The sequence below is a fragment of the Leptinotarsa decemlineata genome, unplaced genomic scaffold (assembly GCF_025532065.1).
Source record: "Leptinotarsa decemlineata unplaced genomic scaffold, Ldec_3_MD MMD2_tig00005453_RagTag_RagTag, whole genome shotgun sequence".
Taxonomy (NCBI): domain Eukaryota; kingdom Metazoa; phylum Arthropoda; class Insecta; order Coleoptera; family Chrysomelidae; genus Leptinotarsa; species Leptinotarsa decemlineata.
The window spans coordinates 179,991-190,589 of record NW_027412624.1 but is presented as its reverse complement, the minus strand read 5'-3'; positions in this window follow the sequence as shown (position 1 = coordinate 190,589).

Genomic DNA, 10,599 nt, shown 5'->3' with positions numbered 1-10,599 from the left:
TGGGGTTCCACCTTCTGCTTCAATAAGTTTTTTAAGGTTCAAATGGACACCAATTTATCTTGGAATAATCATGTTGTTGTTGAGATGAGTCTGACTGATACTGCACACGTTGATGTATTATTCTGAAATAAATTCGATTTTTCAATAAAAACATACACTAAAAAAATTTTTTTGGCAACAGAGAGGGTAATGTCTTTCATGAAGTAATTGCTACACTTATAATGAAGATAAAAAAATCAAGTGTCATTCAGAATAAAGAATTTAAAACACATATTCTGCACGTACTAAGTGAAGGAAAAATATTGTATGAAAACACTACTTTATGCGGATCATATCTGTGAGTGAGAATTTTTGACCCGAATGAAAAATATTGTATACACCCAAAAACTCTTTGTCTATAAAACAAAGAAAAAATTGGAAACAGTACTAACCTTAATTTTGTACAATCTCAAATGAAACGACAAGATTCGGTTTCCCAATGTCCATTAACCCTTTGAACACAATAGCGTATTTTCCTGATGAACATTCTTCTAAGTGAGGACGATACGCCTCCGTCACTCGGTGGGGCAGAAATGATACTTTATCTCCCAAATCTAACAAGACCGCCTCACCAAATTTTCCTTTCACGATTTTGGCAGTGAATATCCTCTGCGGCATCTCCACAGGCAAATCTGCTACTTTGATACTTGGCTTTCTCTTCACGATCGAACTTGCATTCAACTTTTGTAAATCCATCTGTGAAAAATAAAAAATGATAGCTTTATGTTTTGATTCACAATATATGCGAATACTATCTCAAACAAACCACGACATGTAAAACATTTGACTGAAATCATCCAACATATATATATCGAGAAAAATTTTGGAAATCAAATGATTCAACAATTCTCACCAATTTTCAATTGAATTACATTTGAATAAATTCATCTGAGGAAAAAGTCAAACCTAAAACACTTACTTTCAAATAGAATCGGTGCACTTGTCACTGGTATCACTTTCAACGGATGCAACTAACTCATTTCGCCATGCATGACGTATTTATAGTAAAATAAGTGATGACATATTTTAAAATGAAACAAAGAGCTTTTGTTTCGTCTCTTTAGAACTGCATATCTCCGGATGTAGATTCGACATTGACAGTGATCAATGTCACTTTGGGTTTGAATATAAAAATTAGTGATGACATATTCTGAAATGAAACAAAAGAAAATCAAAGAGTCTTTGTTAGATGCATATTCAGCGTTGACATTGATCCATGTCACCTTGGATTTGAATAGCGCAACAAACACATGAATTCTGCTTTTTTTTCCATTTTATTTGAAGTGCTACATGTAATGATGCGACTATTATCAGTGAAGACTTTGTGCCTTCATGGCATCGTCTCCGTTTTTTTTTCTGTCGATGAATTCTACATTAGTTTCCCTTTCATTTGATGTGCTGCACGTTGAGATCCAACTATCATTAACAAAGATGTTGCTTAGTGTCACTCTGACATACTGCGCCATATTTGTTTTTTCTCTGTCGATGAATTTTGCATTTCTTTTCCTTTCATTTGACGTGCTGTACGTGACGATTCGACAATTATTAACAAAAATGTGGCTTTGTGCCCTTCTGACATGTTGCGTCAGATTTGTTTTTTCTCTGTCGATGAATTCTGCATTCGTTTCCCTTTCATTTGATGTGCTGCACGTTTAGATTCAGTTATCATTAATAAAGATGTGGGTTAGTGCCCTTCTGACATGTTGCACCATATTTGTTTTTTCATTGTCGATGAATTCTGCAATTTTTCTTCTTTCATTTGACATGATGTACGTAACGATCCGAAGTTTTTTCAATGATTCTCTTTGCAATTCTTCCTATGCTGTTTCACATTAGGCGCTCGATATTATATTTTTCATAGTCTACAAATTAAATCATTTGAAATGAGTACCCACACCGACCTGTTGCGACTAGTATAGCGAAAATAGGTTATGAGGTCCTTTTGGCTTCGTAAAATGATTAACTATGTTTTTTGACATCTAAACGAATCCATTGATGTCAAAATCATCGGAATCGGACGACCGGAAGTAAAAACCGGAAGTGACCTGTTTTTGACGGATTCGAAACCTTCTCACCCTAAGGAATCCAAAAATACCATATGTTTCAGTATACGATGATTATTTCATTTTTTTGTCAACAGATTATGTGTTTTAAATCAAACTTTTGCAATTACATTACACTCGTAGTTGTTCATAACCCAACAACTTTTAATTTCAAATATGTTCAATGATTTTCTTCAAATGTGCAATTTTTTCTATGCTATTTCACATTAGATGCTCGATATTATACTTTTCATAATCTACAAATGACATCATTTGAAATGAGTACCCACATCGGTCTGTTGCTGCTAGTATAATGAAAATAGGTTATAAGGCCCTTTTGACTTCGACAAATGATTAATTATGTTTCATGACATCTAAACGAATCCATTGATGTTTAAATCATCGAAATCGGAGGACCGGAAGTGAAAACCGGAAGTGGTCGTTTTTTGATGGATTCGAATCCTTCTCACCCTAAGGAATCCAAATATATCATATGTTTCAGTATCCAATGATTTTTTTCATTTTCTTTGTCAATAAATTCTGCGTTTTGAATCAAGCTTCTGCAATTGGAATAAACTTATAGTTGTTCATAACCCAACATTTTTTAATTACAAGTTTGTTGAATTTGCAATTCTTCCTATGTTATTTCACATTAGGCGTTGGATATTATATTCATTACGCCATATTTGTTTTTTCTCTGTTGGTACACGTTGTATTCGTTTCCCTTCCATTTGATGTACTGCACGTTGAGATTCAACTATCATTAACAAAGATTTGGCTTAGTGCCTTTATGGCATGTTGCGCCATCTTCGATTTTTCTTCGACGATGAATTCTGCATTTCTTATCCTTTCATTTGACGTGCTGTACGTGACGATCCGATCATTATTAGCGAATATACAACTTAGAGCTCTTCTGACAGTTGTGCTATCATTTCTTGTGATAACTCATTAATTATCACACACGAAACCACCTCCCACGCTGACTACGTCACTTTCAAGGTTTTAATGTTTTATCACTATTATTATTATTATTCGACCCTCATTCTCCAGTTCAATTTCATCTAGCACAATCAATCGAGCGATATTTGATTTCTCCATTCTGATTGGCTGACCGACACTACTCTGTAACAGAAGTAAGGTTGGGTGTTCCACAAGGTTCCGTTCAAGAGTCTGAAAATTCGCAAAATGAATCTTCATATGACAAAGCATGGACGTTAGTCATTCCCTAATGATGCTAACTTGGTTAGTGAAACGCGTTAAATGATAAATGACTGTCATATTGAAACACGAAAAACCGTTACGACAATAACGATGAAACGATAACGGATGAACGCACGGAAAACGGTCGAAAACGCACGAAAAACGATCGAAAACGCACGAAAAAACGATCGTAAACGCACGAAAAACGATCGAAAACGCACGGAAAACCACGTATTTTGAAATGTCATTGTCGAATACTTCGCTCCCCCATTACCCTCACGTTGAGTCCACAAAGCTTAACCTCTCGACACTTTTGGATCTCCTCTTTCTCCTGATGATGCTAACTTGGTTAACAAAGATACCAGACTTCCGACATGTTGGAACGCTAGACTTCTGTTGAATCGACATGTTCTTTCTTAAACATATTTTGACGTACCCTGTACACTTCGACGTCATGTTTGTTTTCAATGATGTATTTTGAGACACTCCGTATACAATGACGGATCGCAGGTTGTCATATTTTTTCTTAAATCTGATTCATTATTATTAATATATCATTTTCGCGCTTCCAATTTTCGTCGAGTAGTTCACGATTAGTTCCAAAACCGGCAACGCTACATTACCCCATACACATTGATTTATTGTACAACCGGCAACGCCGAACCTGCCATGCTGGCATGTATTGACATTTGACAGATGCAGTCTTATGAGTCTAGTGTTTACAGTGTCCTTCTTCAACCAATAGATAGTTCAGCTAGTGACTCATAGATGACTCTGTGTGTTCTATAACTTAATTTTCAAACCGGCAACGCTACATTACTCCATAAACATTGATTTATTGTACAACTGGCAACACCTGCTTGCACTAGCAACCGGTAAAACCTCGATCTCCATCTCTCTTTGCATCGATTACGTCACACGCGCCTCTCGCTCTTACACACAAATACACATCTTTACATGAAATATTAATTATTTCCCAAATCTAAGTATATTTTCCTATCTTCAATATGATAATGACGATTACAATCTACGGAAATCAAAAAAAAAATGCTGTCAAGTATAATGAATGAGTCAATTTCGGTCCCGACAAAACTAACGCTATAAATTCCCAACATTCGCAGTTAACTTCAATATCTTACGATAGTGTAGAGGCTAAGGACAATGTCTACGGCGCGGACGACCCAGGTTCGAATCTCATAACTATAAACTTTTTTTAATTAAAATCACGTGACAAGGAGGTCTGAGCGCTGATGCGGAATCCCAAGGGGGCCGAGGGGTGAGGAAGAGTCGCAAGAGGTCCTGAGCGGTGATGTGGAGTACTAAGGGGGCCGTGAATGCTTGAATCGCTACGAAACTCGTTCCATCCTGCGTCGATGACGTCACACGTTTCCCCCACTCCTGTTCGAACCAAAAATTGCAGAAAGTTTAGCTCCATAAGAAAATACATGGGATTGTGGTCCAGAATCCGCCTTGTTCATCTTCCAATAAATAGTTCAGCTAGTGACTCATAGGTGGCGCTATGATTAGTGTTTACATTGTCCTTCTTCAACCAATAGATAGTTCAGCTAGTGACTCATAGGTGGCGCTAGCATTAGTGTTTACAGTGTCCTTCTTCAACCAATAGATAGTTCAGCTAGTGACTCATAGGTGGCGCCAGTGTGGTGTACTCGCGACGATGCTTCTGGGCCACGTGACAATTTGGAGCGCTCCGATTGGTGTACTCGCGACGATGCGTCTGGGTCACGTGACAATTTGGAACGCTCTGATTGTTCGCAGGATCCAAAATTGCCAGAATGAACCTCCATAAGAGAATACATGGGGTTTTGATTTGGAACTCTCCTAGCCTATATACTTAAGACCTCGCCCTTTGCGTTGATATTGTTTTTTTAGTGTAATAAGTTGGATATATTATATTTTTCGTTGAATTTTAGATATCAAAACACATGTGTTTTCGTATAAAAAGGGAACCTAATCATCTTTTAGAAATAACCTCAAGGCCAACAGAGTCAAGCCATTTAAAGGAAAAGTCGTTAAAACTAACTGCTTGATGCTAAGGAATTCGATATTTTGAAACATTCAACCTCATCATTCATTTCATTATCTTTCTTAAGGGTCGAAAATATGTTATCCATTCTGTATACCCCATTTAGAATAAGTCCAAAAAGCAATTAAACGTTTAATAAATATCAAAATTCATGTTCCGAGGGGTTAGAGTGTCAGCCTTAATTTTAACGACATGATAAAATTAATGTCTGGCCTAGTCTACATACCACTATTCAAGACAGCAAAAATATCAAAATGACCCTTGCAGTGACATCTATATATCAGTAGCAGACTCACGACATTAGAAATGTAGGGAACTAGACGTGAATCCTTGCGGACTTATTCGCCGGACCATGAGGTGGCGATAAGAGTACCAGTCTTAGAAACAATTTCAGACTTTCCGATTGGTTAGAATTTTCTGAGATAACATTAATTACATTCCCTAACAGAGTTAAGGTGATGAGGGTTTTTGAAAAGATTTAAGAGTAAACATCAGCGCGTCGCTCGAAAGACCCGAATCCTTCCACCCCCGCGCAGCAAAGGTTTGTAGGCATATATTTATCAAGAGTGGGAGTGAATATAATGTACTCGATGAACATTGGCAACACCGCTCCTGTCCAATTACCCAATATCCATTTAGATTTCCGTATTCTAGATCAGTAGCACGGATGATAGCAGTGGCGCGCTCGAATATTCGCCTTAACTGTACGGCCGATTTATTTCAACGTTTGTTTTTTTAATGTTATTATTTGAGGATTACTATTAAAACCAAGGTTTTAATAGTAATGTTTGAATAGGATAGCGACCGATGAATATGATTTTGATTGTTGATATGACGGAAATTCGGTCGGAATATTGAAGAAAGCTAGATGTTAAATAGTCGACGTTTCGAAACTTATTTTTTCATCTTCAGGACTCTGAAGTATAAGAACAAAAATATACATATTAAAATGAAATTTTCAAACAGGATTCAGAAAAAACAAAAATAAATTATGTGAAATAACAATCGTTAAAAAAACAGTATACAGATAAACAGCATTGATTAGTACTTTCATTTAGACTAAATGAAATCGACATAAAATATAAATGCATGTACAAGTTAACAAAAGACGTTGATACAGACACATAGATATGAACAAACTGAATTATCGAGGAATCGGTTCTTTCTTGTATATAAAAAAAGCTATTGATATTAATGATGAAAAAGTCCCTTGCTAATGAGCTGATTTACTATATATGTTTAATTTTTTCTATCAAATTCAAATACGAGATGTTTAACTTTTCAATATGTATCATACACCATGATATTCTGATCCAACCCCACATTTTTTAATTCACGTTCAATACAAAATTGGTATTTCGGAGTTTTTATGATCGGAATAAATTACGAATCAAATGTATAAATTCGAGAATTCGATGGCGGATAAAGTGATTTATGTCTCGAATGTAATCAATATAACTCGTACCAACTGTTATTCAAATGTATTGAAGTGGAAACAATGTTTCGTTAAATGTACGAGGTTAGTTATTTTGTGTTAAAACTGAACTGGTCGCATGGCAAATTTCTGCAAAAAGAATTTCTTTGAAAGTTTTCCATTCATACAATTTTTTCAGCTTTCTGTCGTCAATATTCTTTCACGTCTTTTTCAAATCAAAATAGTGTCGATTTGAGGATGTTTATAGGGCATCTATAGAATATATTTATGGAAAGTGGATTTTGATGTATTTTTTTAAAGTCCATATATCAATAATAAACGTGAACATAAAACTGTTTTAATCTATATCATAATTTTGTAAAGTCCTCAAGTGTTCTCTAGAATTTTCTCTGATATCCAAGCCCCTCGTCACTCTCGGATCAACTAGTTCCGGCAGAAGACAATTGAAATAAAATATCTTCAATTTGAGCACCATTTCATTTTTCCAGAACTGTTAATCTCTGGATATCTGAAAAAAATACATAGTCAAATGAAAAAGGCAATGATTGATCAATAGTTACTTCTTCTACAAGGAAACCTTTTGGACTTCATAATACAAAAAAACGTTTTTCTCTTTTCGTTATTGCTAACTGCCCTTGAACTTGGAAATAATACTTGTATTTTCTATTCAAAACAAATGTATTGTTCTCAAGTTTGCCAAATTTGATCTTATTCGTCCTTATTCCCTCTTCTGGAGACATATCCTTAATGTTGAAAGGACACTTTATCTCCACAATAGCATTATTATCCACCAATCCATCAGGACTTGCTCCCAAAAAATAAAATGTTTTATCAATGAAAAATCCACTCTTCCTGACTTTCACATCATGTTTTGATTCAAAATCTTCGATCGCAAACGATTCGTTCAATTTTCCATATTCTGTCACCTTGTTGCCTTTGAATTCCTTGTATAATAATTCCTTAATCGTATTGATGCTGCGGATGTTCGATTTCATTTTACAGATTTTTCCAAAATTATATGTTTTTCAAATATTCACTGTGGGATTATTTCAAAATGTTCATGATTTTCAACTGAAAATGATTCTTTTCCACATAACTTTGCCTTCTCTTATGTAAAGAAAAGTATTCAATGTCATATCGGTTTGCCTTTGCATTATAATCTGAAGTGGAATACAAAATATAAACATACCTTCGTTTTGCTTGCCGTCGAGATTTTCTTCGAAAAAATAAACATTTTTCATGTTTGGCAGTACGTTCTCTTTCAGTTAATCGACCCATTGCTCTTCCAACAAGTCTCACTTATAATACTCTCAAAACAAGAACAACAATTCAGTTTCCAAGGGATGCACCAGAATAATTGTTTGTAGGTACGTTTATGGTATTTATTCACAATTCACCTACCTAAATCATGTTATGGTCTCCCAAGTAACATCAAAACCTAATCTACTACATACGGAGAATGGAGGGAATTCCCTTACCGGCGTACGAGAAAAGGATAGCAATAACTAATCTTGTCGTATCTTCACGATGATTGCGGTATGGCGATTCTACAATGTAGCCAGTTGTGTTCAATAGTTAAAGTACTATGTAGGTGGCAGCGCCAATCAGTCATCAATTTCGCGATCGTAGAATCGGTTTTTTGCAAAAACTAATGATTTCATGGAAGACATATTTTTTGTATGGACTCGGTGGTCCTATAAGAATTCGGGAACTTCTTGATTTTTTCAATTTATCATGTCATATAATTTTTTTCTTTAAAGCTCATCATTACCAAAAATCACTGAAGGTCCTGAATTTACAAATATGTGTAGAATCATTAAAAAAACAAAACAAAAAATTCAAGAAAAACTGAAGGCTTAAAACCGATTCCAGTTTTATCAAGGTAGTGTTGGCTCTTAAGGCAGTGATGCGAGGAGATTTGGTGAATCCAGTTGAATTTCCTACAGTAGCTGGAAATTCTAGAGGAAACTTTGAGTGAATTGAAATAGTGGGATATTTCAAGTCACTGTTTAGAAAAGTCATACTAATTGGGTTTTGGAAGTATTCGCGGGTTCATTCAATTTAGTGATTTAGAGATTTTTTCGAGTTCCTGGTAAGAGTTTTTGGGGAAACAGTGGCTTTTGTTGGAGTTTTCAGGGGAATCCGTCTACGATAATTTTGGTGAGCGTATTTTAAACAATTCTGATATATGTATAGTGTAGATGTTATTGCATGCGTATGTGGATTATATTTTCGATTTGGCACCTAGGGTATTAGTGAACATTTACCATAATAATATAGCTACGAATCGGGTTACCTTTTCATTTTATTAGGTTATTATAGGTCATAGTAATTTCCTACGTTATACAGGGAGGAGCGATTAAGTGGGTCTCTTGACAGTTTCTCAGAGTTGTATTTTAGTTGGTTTTATAGCATAGCTAGTAGAATTCAGGCAAGGCATATCTATGTCCTGAGTGAAGTTACTTCAATTTTCAAAGGAATACTCCTGTCATTTTGTTTTAGTAGTTCATCCATAGTTTGCTAATGGTTATAATTATATATTTCTTTTTCTTTTATGTGGTGTAAATAACTTTCAGTAAATAATATTGAAACTATTTTTTTATTTATATTTTGTGTAGGTTAAACTTCAGTATTAATTTTTGTTCATTTAATTTTTTTCTATTGTTAATCCGATTATCCTGCCAACTTTACTCATCAATAAAGTTGGTTTGTGAAAACTCTGCTAATATTATTTCATTCCCTCAAACCCCTAAAAGACCACGCATTTAAGCCGTGGCCGAATACAGTCTCTGAGGATATAATTGGTGGCATAACCAATCCATTTCTCCACGAAGATTAGAAGGTAGGAAAAATTCAGCTGTTGACCAAGTTGCCTACTAATTCTCAATCCGTGTGATCAGGACGGATTTCAAACTTTTTATTATCTGGTGGCAGCAACTCTCACGCTACCAAATTAAATTAAGAAAATAAATACCTTTGGCTGAACGATCCCATATACAGGAAGGTGAATTTTTCTGGTACGAGTAAACTGAGATGATTATTATATATTCATTAGTAGTACTACTTATATTATAGGGATCGCCAATTCAGACCCGACGGTCATTTATTACAGTGGTCATTTATTGAGGTCGGTAGGATTAATTTAATCAGAAAGATAAATTAATTTCAACAGAAAGATATTATTTTATTTGAAGGGTATTATTTTATTTGAGAGGGTGAAAGAAAAAGGTCGGTAGGATTAACTTTATCAGAAATATATATTATTTTATTTGAATGGTAGATTTTATTTGAGAGGGTGAAAGAAGGAGGTCCAGAAAAAAAATAATGATATTTTTCGTTAATTTTTTTTTAGTTTGATAGAATACAGTAGAAGTTAGTTAGGTTTATCAACATAGAGAAGTTCAGGATAGAAAAGGGAACCCTACAAATAACCCGACTTGTGCCTATACATATATATTTTACCCGAAGTTTAGCAAGGAGTCCAAAAAAAATATATAGGTAGTTTCTAGTTCGATACTCATTCCGATTATAGAAATGAATAATAAAGAAGGGGTATCAGGGGTTACACCCACGCCAACACCTGTTAGAGTGGCAACCCACTATTCGCTAGGTATGATCGCGGCAACTTTAGATGATTTTTCAGGAAAGGAGGTTGTAAGGTATTTTGAGAAATTACAGTTGTGTGCAAAACTGGATAATTGGTCAGGGGACGAAACCCTTCAGTTATTTAAATTTGAGCTCGTTGGTGACGCCTATAATTATTTTAAATCGGAGGCGCAGTTGGACACATCAAATTTTACTGATCTCAAGAATAAATAAAAAAAAAATTACTCCATTCC